This window comes from Mesoplodon mirus, assembly GCF_964341445.2.
Source record: "Mesoplodon mirus genome assembly, chromosome: 6".
Classification (NCBI taxonomy): Eukaryota; Metazoa; Chordata; class Mammalia; order Artiodactyla; family Ziphiidae; genus Mesoplodon; species Mesoplodon mirus.
Genome location: NC_138982.1, coordinates 93,202,993 through 93,215,073, shown reverse-complemented (window position 1 = coordinate 93,215,073; position 12,081 = coordinate 93,202,993). Strand labels below are relative to the sequence as shown.

General features: G+C 39.4%; 1 long non-coding RNA gene and 1 pseudogene across 2 annotated transcripts in view; one reads left to right on the top strand and one right to left on the bottom strand.

The window, feature by feature from the left end:
• The window catches only part of LOC309806936, a 306,740-nt gene extending 297,228 nt beyond the window's left edge, over nucleotides 1-9,512 (bottom strand). Inside the window, exon 1 of the long non-coding RNA XR_014294462.1 lies at nucleotides 9,406-9,512. This is a non-coding gene — a long non-coding RNA (uncharacterized lncRNA). The remainder of the gene's footprint in view (nucleotides 1-9,405) is intronic.
• On the top strand, nucleotides 841-1,501 carry LOC309806417 (mitochondrial import inner membrane translocase subunit Tim17-A-like; annotated as a pseudogene). Its single transcript has one exon. The product of its transcript is annotated as a mitochondrial import inner membrane translocase subunit Tim17-A-like (transcript).
• Nucleotides 9,513-12,081: the final 2,569 nt, after the last annotated feature.

Genomic DNA, 12,081 nt, shown 5'->3' with positions numbered 1-12,081 from the left:
GTTACACCATTAAGGCGGCAAAAAGCATGTTCCAATATACTATGAATTTTGTACAGTGAAACACTGATAAGTTAGTTCTTTTTTTTTTTTTTTTTTTTTGTGGTACGCGGGCCTCTCACTGTAGTGGCCTCTCCCGTTGCGGAGCACAGGCTCCGGACGCGCAGGCTCAGCGGCCATGGCTCACGGGCCCAGCCGCTCCGCAGCATGTGGGATCTTCCTGGACCGGGGCACGAACCCATGTCCCCTGCATCGGCAGGCAGACTCCCAACCACTGCGCCACCAGGGAAGCCCGATAAGTTAGTTCTTGATTCAAAAAGAAAATAAGTTTCAGCTTCCTTTTTTTTTTTTAAAGAAGATGTTCGGGGTAGGAGTTTATTTATTTATTTATTTTTGCTTTGTTGGGTCTTCGTTTCTGTGCGAGGGCTTTCTCTGGTTGTGGCAAGCGGGGGGCCACTCTTCATCGCGGTGCGCAGTCCTCTCACTATCGCGGCCTCCCTTTTTGCGGAGCACAGGCTCCAGACGCGCAGGCTCAGTAGCTGTGGCTCACGGACCTAGTTGCTCCGCGGCATGTGGGATCCTCCCAGACCAGGGCTCCAACCTGTGTCCCCTGCATTAGCAGCAGATTCTCAACCACTGCGCCACCAGGGAAGCCCTCAGCTTCCTTTTGAAAAACAGGCATCATCATTGCTCGCTACCTATCTTCAGGTTTCTACCAAATTTTCAATAGGTTGCATGTACTCAGATCTGATAAGAATTTCACAGGCAGAAATGTTGAAAATTCATATGTTTTGGCAACTTACGATAATCATTAAAAAGAGAGTCAGGGGCAGTGAAGTCAAGATGGAGGAGTACACGGCACAAGCCTTGCCCCTGGCGCAATGTGGACGACTGTGATGGGGTCTTTACAATGGGAGCCATAGGTGGTGGGATCTTTCAAGCAAAGGTTTTCGCAATTCTCGGGTGGGAGTAAACCACAGACTATGAGGGAATCTGACAGCTATGAGAACCAGGGCTCTGCAGTTGGGAGGTAGCTTTGCAGTTTGGGGAGGTCCGCTTTCCATGACTGACTGCAGTATGGTTCAAGTCAGAGGGAAAGAAGACCCCTGGAACTGCATCACGAGTGGTGCCTTAACAGGAGCCATCCTGGCAGCAAGAAATGGACCAGTGGCCATGGTTGGGTCAGCCGCGACAGGTGGCATTCTGCTAGCTCTCATCGAAGGAGCTGGTATCTTGTTGACCAGATTTGCCTCTGCCCAGTTTCCCAACAGTCCTCCATTTGCTGAAGACCCCTCCCAGCTGCCTTCATCCCAGTTACCATCCTCACCTTTTAGGGACTATCAACAATACCAATAGGACCTCTCTCCCAAGACTTCTTTAACAGAATGAGCTGCAGTTCAAGGAAGGATTTCAGAAGATCAAGATCAGTCTGTTTTTAAAACTGTAGGTAGGACAACTATGGCCAAATACGCTATGAAGAGACATTTAGCACCTTCTTCTATTTAAGGGAACGTGGGAGATCAGTGGAACAGAATAGAAAGCCCAGAGATAAACCCATGCACATATGGTCACCTTATTTTTGATAAGGAGGCAAGAATATACAATGGAGAAAACACAGCCTCTTCAGTAAGTGGTGCTGGGAAAACTGGACAGCTACATGTAAAAGAATGAAATTAGAACACTCCCTAACACCGTACACAAAAATAAACTCAAAATAGATTAAAGACCTAAATGTAAGGCCAGACACTATAAAACTCTTAGAAGAAAACATCGGCAGAACACTCTATGACATAAATCACAGCAAGATCTTTTTTGACCCACCTCCTAGAGAAATGGAAATAAAAACAAAAATAAACAAATGGGACCTAATGAAACTTAAAAGCTTTTGCCCAGCAAAGGAAAAGAGGAAAACAAGATGAAAAGACAACCCTCAGAATGGCAGAAAATATTTGCAAATGAAGCAACTGACAATGGATTAATCTCCAAAATTTACAAGCAGCTCATGCTGCTCAATATCAAAAAAACAAACAACCCAATCCAAAAATGGGCAGGAGACCTAAAGAGACATTTATCGAAAGAAGATACACAGATTGCCAACAAACACATGAAAGGATGCTCAACATCATTAATCATTAGAGAAATGCAAATCAAAACTACAATGAGGTATCACCTCACACCAGTCAGAATGGCCATCATCAAAAATCTATAAACAATAAATGCTGGAGAGGGCATGGAGAAAAGGGAACCCTCCTACACTGTTGGTGGTAATGTAAATTGATACGGCCACTATGGAGAACAGTATGGAGCTTCCTTAAAAAACTAAAAATAGAACTACCATACGACCCAGCAATCCCACTACTGGGCATATACCCTGAGAAAACCATAATTCAAAAAGAGTCATGTACCACAATGTTCATTGCAGCTCTATTTATAATAGCCAGGACATGGAAGCAACCTAAGTGTCCATTGACAGATGAATGCATAAAGATGTGGCACATATATACAATGGAATATTACTCAGCCATAAGAAGAAATGAAATTGAGTTATTTGTAGTGACCTAGAGTCTGTCATACAGAGTGAAGTAAGTCAGAAAGAGAAAAACAAATACCGTACGCTCACACATATATATGGAATTTTAAAAAAAAATGGTTCTGAAGAACCTAGGGGCAGGACAGGAATAAAGACGCAGACATAGAGAATGTACTTGAGGACACGGGGAGGAGGAAGGGTAGGCTGGGACGAAGTGAGAGAGTGGCATGGACATATATACACTACTAAATGTAAAACAGATAGCTAGTGGGAAGCAGCCATATAGCACAGGGAGATCAGCTCAGTGCTTTGTGACCACCTAGAGGGGTGGGATACGGAGGGTGGGAGGGAGGCTCAAGAGGGAGGGTATATGGGAATATATGTATATGTATAGCTGATTCACTTTGTTATAAAGCAGAAACTAACACACCATTGTAAAGCAATTATACTCCAATAAAGATGTTTAAAAAAAAAAAGATTCAAGTACTTACATGGTGGAATTTTTGTGTTCTAGTTTTTCTCATTTAAAAAGTTTCTTATTACCCCTTAGAGTTTGAATACAAAAAAATAATTGTAATACTTCCATCTAGGTCTATATAAATTCCCCTTAATTTCACTCTTTTCCTCTGTTGAAATCAAATGTGCATCTAGTTTACATAGGCACAGGATAGTACTAAGGCAACTAGTAAGTGCTCATATTTCATTCAGCAGATATTTATTACAAATATATGCAAACTGTAGAAAGTGCTGGAGTACTAGGGATTGTGCAAAGATAAATAAAAAGGATAGTCAGCTTTCCTGATTTGTAATTTAAACAAAATGAATACAAATAAAATAAAATAGTAAAGAGAAGAAATGGAATGACATGGAACTGAATGAAAGGGAATAAAATGATAAAGTGAAAAGGAATGGGAAATTATTTTTCTACTCTTGGCTCCTTCTTATGTGATTATCATACCGTTGTTCTACATTTTGCTAAACTACTATAAAAAGCTTAAAGGCAGAGTCTATCGTATTTTTCACCATATCTTTAACATCTGCCATAGTGGAAAATACACATTTAAGTGAGTAAGTAAACAGTAAAATATCACACAGGAGAAACAAAATTCTATAAGCACTAAAACCAACACTGTAAATGTAACTACCTCAAGTATTAAGGAATCAGCTTATTGTTATCTGAAATAAATGATGTAAATGTTTTCTCAAAGTTTTATCTTAGAATTCACATTTGTGCCTTTGAGGTGGGGACTTCAGAAGTTAGAAATGACATTCTTAGTGGTATTTACAGCCAAAACTAAATCTTTCAACAGTAGTTCAGGCTGGATTTCTAGGTTTATCATAACAGGATGTAATTTTGTATATAAATATGCACGTGATTTTCTAAATATTAAAAGATTCTTCTCTAGTCATGTTCCTCATGGAAAAAGAGTCTAAGCAAAAACAAAATGCTGAAACAAGGCCCCTAGTTTTTAAATTGCTTTTACTGAGTGAGAGGGGATCCTGGCACCTAATTACCTAATCCCACTGGAAGAACTGGCATGCAGGAACTAGCTAGTTGCTAGAGTTATGAAACCTGGAAAAAATAACATGAAACTCCTATGCTCAAACACACATATTTGCACATGGGCCGACTTCCATCCAGTAGACAGCCCAGACCTCTTTAGAAATTGCAGAGTAAATCAGGAAAGTAGGGTTTCCCTGGTGGCGCAGTGGTTGAGAGTCCGCCTGCCGATGCAGGGGACACGGGTTCGTGCCCCGGCCCGGGGGGATCCCACATGCCACAGAGCGGCTGGGCCCGTGAGCCATGGCCGCTGGGCCTCCGCATCCGGAGCCTGTGCTCCGCAGCGGGAGAGGCCACGGCAGTGAGAGGCCCGCATAACGCAAAAAAAAAAAAAAAAAAAAAAAAAAAAAATCAGGAAATTAGCTCCGAGGATTATATGCTTCTACTCTGCTTCAGGGGCCCCAATTCACATCATAATGGTTCTGAGAAGTTTTCATGACCAAACCCAAGAACAAGGAGGCAGAAGACCTGAAGGTTCGCAAATGACCCATCCACGCTCTTCTGTGGAGACAAAACAGTTTCTATCCAACACTCTCAGAGGAATGCGAATGATCTGTTCAGGACTGAACTGCTTTACCCTCGTTGTAGGTAAATTATTCATTACCCCCTCCTTTTGCACATTTTGCCCTCCATTTTCCCTGCTTACTTCACCACTTTTTCTCTGAGCTACCTCAATTGCCTTGTGCTTTGCTCTCTTCAGAAACTTAAAAAGGAAACTAGATTCATTAGCCAAATAACAGAATCATACATTTCTTTTTGATATATTGGGGAGTAGGGAAGATGCTTTGGGATTTCTCTGATATTCAGCTTTTTAGAAAACAATTCCTTAAATTATTGTTTTAAATATTTGAACTGCTTCGTCTAACTTTCTCTGATAGCACGCTAACATTAGACTAAAACATGGAACGTTTTGAAAACCTATTTCTGTTGTCAGTGCTTCCACATGAACAGCAGGGGGCAATAACACACCAAGAATTGTGGAAACTGTCTCAGGCTCTAAGAAACACTGTTGAATTGCTGCACTGGGTCTGTGTACCCCAACGCGATGATCTCAGCTCTCAGATGAAGTCTTTTGTTTTGTGTCCTATTTTACAATGCACTGTTCAGTTTTCTATGAGTTGTGACTTATTCAGACAGCATTTCACTGACAGCTTAGCTTAAGAAAAAAAAAATGGTGAAGGAGAAAAAAAAAAGAGGAAAGAGAAAATTAAAGTGCAGCAAAATGAAACACAAAAAGACAAGCAAGAAGTAATCCTGCATGTATTGAAAGTTTGTCCCTTCTCTGTTCCCATCCACTGGAATCTTAAACACTGTTTTCCTGGATTACAGACTTAATTCACCCTTAACCCTTCCCTCATAGATACACCCATTTCATTCTACCTTCTCTGTCATACAGTTTTCTGTTAAAACAACATATTTCTTTATAAAAAGAACAAACTGTTTTAAGCTGAATACTTTTTAAAAGAATTCAAAAAACTGTGCTGTGTGCTGGCCTTCGGTCAAGTGTCTCTGTATAGAATTGTAATGTTTTTCTGCTTATTAAACATTTATTAGTCAAGATACATTTCATTGCTATGTTTCAATAAAGTTATTCCCCTGTAAATTCACGCCTTCAGCTAAACAGAAAAAAAGCTGCAGTTGTGAAGCTATATCTGATGAGTCTGGGGGTAGAATATAAAGTAGAAACTGGAATATCAGAGATTTGAGGAATATATTCAAGGATCATTTCCACTGCATTGGAAGGTGTTTCATAATCCAACCTTCAAAATCAGCAGAGATTAAACTATTTCATGCATAATTTGAGTTGCACCCCAAAATATAAAACCCGTAAGACTGGCTTCTTTCTCCCACCTAGGCTGGAATTCCCAGAGTTACTAATGCATTCCCACAGAGTTATTAATTTATGACTGTGGAATGGCAGAAGTAATATTATTTCAACATCTGGCACTAAAATTCTTTGTCAAGGGATAGTCCTTTCCCTCCCTGAGACTGAGGGCCCTATCTGATACCCTCGACTTTATCCCCTCTGGCCTGTCTCCTACTATTCTCCTGCACACAGCGCTCCAGTCACACCAGCCTCCTTGCTGTTCTCTGAAAACACACCAAGTAATCTTGTGCCTCCGGGCCTTGCTGTTCTCTCAGTCAGGGTAAGTCTTAGCCCACTTATCCAAACGTCATTCCTTCACCTACTTCAAGAGTTTGTGAGAAAGTCACTTTCTCCCTGAGGCTCTCCCTGACCATCTACTTAAAATAGAAAACTCTCCCCTAGCATTTCCTACTCTCCTCCGCCTCCTTTATCTTCCTCAATAGCACTTATCATCATCAAATATCATATGCTACATCTTACATATAATAAAGATGAGCTACTGAAACCAAACATATCTACCAACAGAGGGCCTAACCCCCCTATTAAAAGGACAAAACAGTTGATTCCAAAGCAAAACCCAACTCTTTGCTGCACATAAAAGACAAAGACACACCTAAAACAATTCAGAAATGCTAACAATGAAAGGATGTACAAAGGTATACCAAGAAACACAAATACAAAGAAAGAATTGAGATTCTGAAATCCAACTAAGTAGAATTTAGACCCAAACCTATTACCAAGTCAAAGAGCACTTTACAAATGCTAAATGCTACAATTCATAGTGAAAATAAAATATTTATGAAAGATATGCAGCAAATAACACAGTAGCCTCTTTCATTTAGCAGAAACTACAAGAGACTCAAAGAGACTAGAAATACATAAATAATAGCAGACTTTAGTATACTTCCCTTGGTCCAAGACCAAAAATGGTACCAAAAAACATTTATAATAACTGACTCAATAATTACAGAGACATCTATACTTCAATAAATTACATAAAGAAAAGTACAAATAATATTCTCCATCAACAAGATGACAAAAGTATGAATCCATAACAATCAAAACATAAGAAAATCTTCCCACTGTGAAATTTAAAATTTTTCTATTAAACTTAGCTTGACTCAAGGAAAAAATAACAACTGATAATGAAATTTTCTAGAAAAAAATAATGAAAACATGATATCAGAGTTTACAGGATACTGCTAAAGAGTGTTTAGAAAAAGATTCATAGATTTAAATATTTGTATCAATAAAAATGAGAGAAAATGAGTTAGACATTATACTCAAAAAGTTAGAAATATTTAAGACTTGCTTTTTTTTTCTCCCCACTTTGGACTTAATTTTCTTTTTAATTAAGCAACCTAGATTTGAAAACAACCTGAAACAAATAAACCTAGTTGTATCAAACTGCATTTAGCACTTTTATAATTCATTATAACATTGGTTCTGTTATTTTGAAACTAACATATTATGGGAAAAAGTAAATAAGCAATTATGTTAACATTATTAGGAACCATGCTTTTCAGCAGAAAAGAGGTTCAATATAAAATTAAATAAGTAAAAAATTCTATAACCTTTCATTAGAATTGGAGTATCAGCACAAATTTATGATTTATTTATTTTTCTTTGAAAAACCACATATTTCCTAGATCTTGTATTAAAATGTCTGAGAAGTAACAACAAGCCTTTTAGCCATGAACGTCCTACGTGCACAGATTGTGGTCACCAAATACCATTTTCACTGAAAGCAATGAAGTCTCCTTTGAGAAATGGCTGATTCTAGGTCTGGAGTAGTAAATGAGACTGTTCCAATACGAGACTGGGACTCTTTAAAGTATCCAAAAGCAAGGAAGCTATCAAGACATTTGCAGTTATCAAATGAACATAGAAGCCAAAGATGGGCAATTTGATCTTTAAAATGAATAATCACTGCAATTATATAAAAGCGTAAACAGAGATGCCAAGAGAATCAATGCAAAACTAGATGCAATAGGAAATTCAATATGAGAGCGAGATACAAAATTACATGTAGAAATCGATGTCTTCATATGTTTAAGCAATAAGTAATTATAGGGGAAAATAGAAGAGATGACCCCATTTACATTACCAACAAAAATGAAAAAATATCCTAGGAGTAAATGTTATAGGAACTGTGCAAAACCTATATGAGAAAAACTTTAAAGCTTTCCTGAAAGATAGAAAACTGTGACTTGAATAAAAGGAAAAATAAACCTTGCTCCTCAATTGAATAATGCAAAATCATAAATTAATGCCAATTTTCAAAGTATTTTTTATGCAGCTAGTTTCTGTAGTTTACATGGAAAAAATAAATAAGCAAGATTATTTCCCCCAAAAACAGGAAATCAAAATAAGAAAACAGCAATAAGGCAGGCCTAGCTCTACCAGATATTGGAACATATTATACAGTTTCTATAATTAAAACAGTATAATATTAGCACTTGAGTAGACAATCAGATCAATAGAAAAAATAGTAAATACAGATGTAGAGCCATGTACAATGTGGAAATTTATGTATGTGATAAAAGTGGTATCTCAAATCACTGCGAAATAAATGGGCTTTTGAAAATTAAATGTTGTTAGAAAAGCTAAATAGTTCTGTGAAACAGAAAACATCGGATATAACATCACCTAAGTGGAATTCCAGCCAGAAAAGCCAAAAAATTCAACGTCAATCTTTCAACGAGGACCAATTTGAGTATCCAAATTGAAGGATATTCTGTTAAACCACTGGTCTGAACTTTCCCAAAAAAGTCAATGCCAGAAAAAAAAAAAAAATCAGCAAAAAAGGCTGAGGAAGTAGTCTAAACTGAAGGACGCTCAAGAGACTTGATGACTAAAAGCGATACGTGATCCTTGTTATATCCTGGATTTTTATTCTACAGACAACAACAGGGTAAGCAAGGATTTGGGGTGGCGTGGGGGGACAATGGAGGAAATTCTAACATGGACTGTATATTAACTTAGAGTAATGTAACAACGTTTAGTGCATTCCGCCTCCCCAGGTCTGAAAAGCCTAGGGATACATTTCCTAAAGACACAGCACTGTGATCCTATAGGCCAGTAGTCCGCAGTTGGGGCGATTTTGCCCTGCCCCGCCCTCCCCACACCCACGTGATAATGTCTGAAAACATTTTGGGTTGTCACAAGTTGGGGAGGGGAGGGCCGGGCGCTACTGGCATCCAGCAGCGTGTGAAGGCCAGGAGTGCTACTGAACACTGTATAATGCCCACGACAGCCCCACTTCCCTCACTACAAAGAGACTTCACGCCAAAATCAACAGCGCCACAGTTGATAAACCTTGATGTAGGAGAATCCCTTATTCTCAGGGGATAGTACGCGATATTAGGCTGAATTAAATGAAATGGTCTTCCGCGCACGTCAAATATTGGTAATATTTAAGGGTGAAGGGTTATGACGTCCACAACTCACTTTCAAATTGTTCAGCAAAACACACTGTACATGTCCTTCCGCCCTGCTTTCCTCCTCCCTCGTGCACCGAAGCAGGGTCGTACTCCTCCTAGGGCGGACGGACCCGCCGAGCCTGCGCGGTGGGAGGACCCTGCGAGCGACCACTGCGCAGGCGCTAGGTGGCAGACACGCCCACGCGGCGCTTCTCCAAAAGTTAACAGAGGTGGGGCAGACCTCGCAGTCACCTCGGCTGCCTGGAGCAGAGGAAAGAAGAGAAAGCTCCCGAGGGGGCTCCGCTGTCTTCTCCAGGAGTGACAACGCTGCTTTCCCAGTTGAACCCCGCCCCCCTCCTCTGCGATCCGCTGCGGGCTGCAGGGAGCATCGCTTATCCTTTGGAGCCCTCTGCCAGGAAGAGCCCGTTGCGTGCGGCCGCTAGTGCCTGGCCATTCCCGTGCAGGCTGGATTCTCCAGAGGTGAGCTTTCACACTCTGCTTAGTGGATTCTGACTTACTTTCTGACGAGCCTGGGCAGTACTGCAGCTCGTGACCACTCACCGAAAATGCCCGGGCAGGCTCATTCCACACCGGGCTTCTCGCCAACAAGAGCTTACCCAGGTAACATTTTAAAATACCTTAAAATTTTTCAGCCTAGAGTTTCTTAATCAAGGAGTTGACAAACTTCTTCTGTAAAAAGCCAGATAGAAAATATTTTAGGATTTGCAGGGCAGGAACAGTCGTCTCTGTCGCTTATTTGTCTTTCTTTTTTTTTTTTTTAACAACCTCATAAAAATGTAAGAAAAAAAAAAACCCGCTCTTAGCTTCGGGCTTTACAAAAACATGGGGATTACTATGATTAGATTACAGTCTTTCAGTTTACCCAGCACGGAGGCTAGAGCTTAAGTCTCTGGTCCAACCACAGTTCTGCAGTAAAGACTCAGGTTCCAGGAGGACCACGACCCACTGGGCTTACTGGGCGCCACCTACTGAGGCTTAGTTTACCATCTTTTGGGCCCCTACACCTACACCTCTGCTCTTCTCTGCTGAGTGGCCACTGAGTTCCTGGCAGTCAGGAGGGCTGCCAGGAAATCCCCAGACAAGCAGCCACACCCTCCTTCACTCTAAAATGACAATCCCTTCCTATCTGGGAGCAAAAACCAAAGTCCTCACACTGTGATTAAATGAGTATAAACAATACAAGAAGATCTCAGACAACTGTATTTATATAGCATTTTTTCTATTGATAGATGTAATATATTTATGTCCACTCTGGTAATGTGGAAAATACTGAAAAGCATATGGACAAAAATAAAAATTCAGCATACTCCCAACCCACAAAAATGAACTATCAAAATGTTTATGTATTCTTCTAGTCCAGCTTTTCAATGCATATTAATAGGACAACTTACTGAAATGGATTTCTAAAAATTTTTCTTAATAAACTTTTGTTGAATTACAAAATCCAAAAATGTGGTGAAACTGTAAATATACAGTTCAATAAACTTTCAAAGACTGACTAACACAAACATAACCTTGCAGCTGCCACCCAGATCAAGAAATAGAGCGTGCCTAGCTAGCTCCTCCAGCCCCTGCTCAGTCAAGGGCAACTTCTCCCCAAATATAACCATAATCAAAAGATTCGTTTTGTCTTTTCTTTAATTTCACATGAAATGAATCATTCAGTAAATATTCTGTAGTATTTTATTTCTTTCACTCCATACTACATTTGAGATTCATCCACTGTTGCATGTAACAGGTCTGTATTTTATTATATGCTGTATGGCATTTAATTGTGTGAATATGCTGCAGTTTATCATTTATATTGTTACTTTTTAAATTTCAGCTATATTAAGGTATAATTCCTATACCATACAATTTTCATCCATTTAAAATGTACAGTTTAATGTTTCTTTAGTATATTCACAGGTAAGTGCAACCATTGACAGGCACAGTCTGTTTTAGAACATTTTCATCACCTCAGAACAACTCCATATTCTTTAGCTGTCACTCCCCTACCCTGCATCCTCTGCAGCCCTAAGCAACCACTAATCTATTTTTTGTCTCTATAGATTTGCCTGTTCTAGATAGTTCATAAAAACGGAGTCATATGTCTTTTGTGGCCGGTCCCTTATACTGATCCTGAATATTCATGTTATTTCCAGGTTTGGAGCTATTGCAAATAATACTGCTGTGAACATTACTATACTAATCAGCGCATTATGTGTATCTAAAGCTATATATGTATCACATAGATACATATTTCTCTTGGGATATATACCTAAAAGTAGAATAGCTCCAACATAGGTTATGTTTATGGTTAGCTATAGTTGATAGTGCCAAACAATTGTCCAGATTTACACTCCCACCCACAGCGTGTGAGACTTTTCATTGCTCCACACCCTCACCAACATTTGGTGGTTGCGTGGTTTCAGTTTACACTTCTTGATGACTAATGAAAAAAAGCACCTTTTCATGTAATTATTCGTCGTTTGAATATCCCCTTTAGTAAAATGCCTTGGGGTCTTTATTTCATTTTTGGTGAGGTTGTCTTTTTCTGTTTGATTTATAGTGAGTCCATTTTCATTTATGAGTACTGCAAACAAACAAACACTTTTCCTAATCTGTGACTTGCATTTTAACCATCTCATTGTTAAATTTTAATGACTGTAAATTTTAAATTTTTATTGAAGTCTAACTTTTC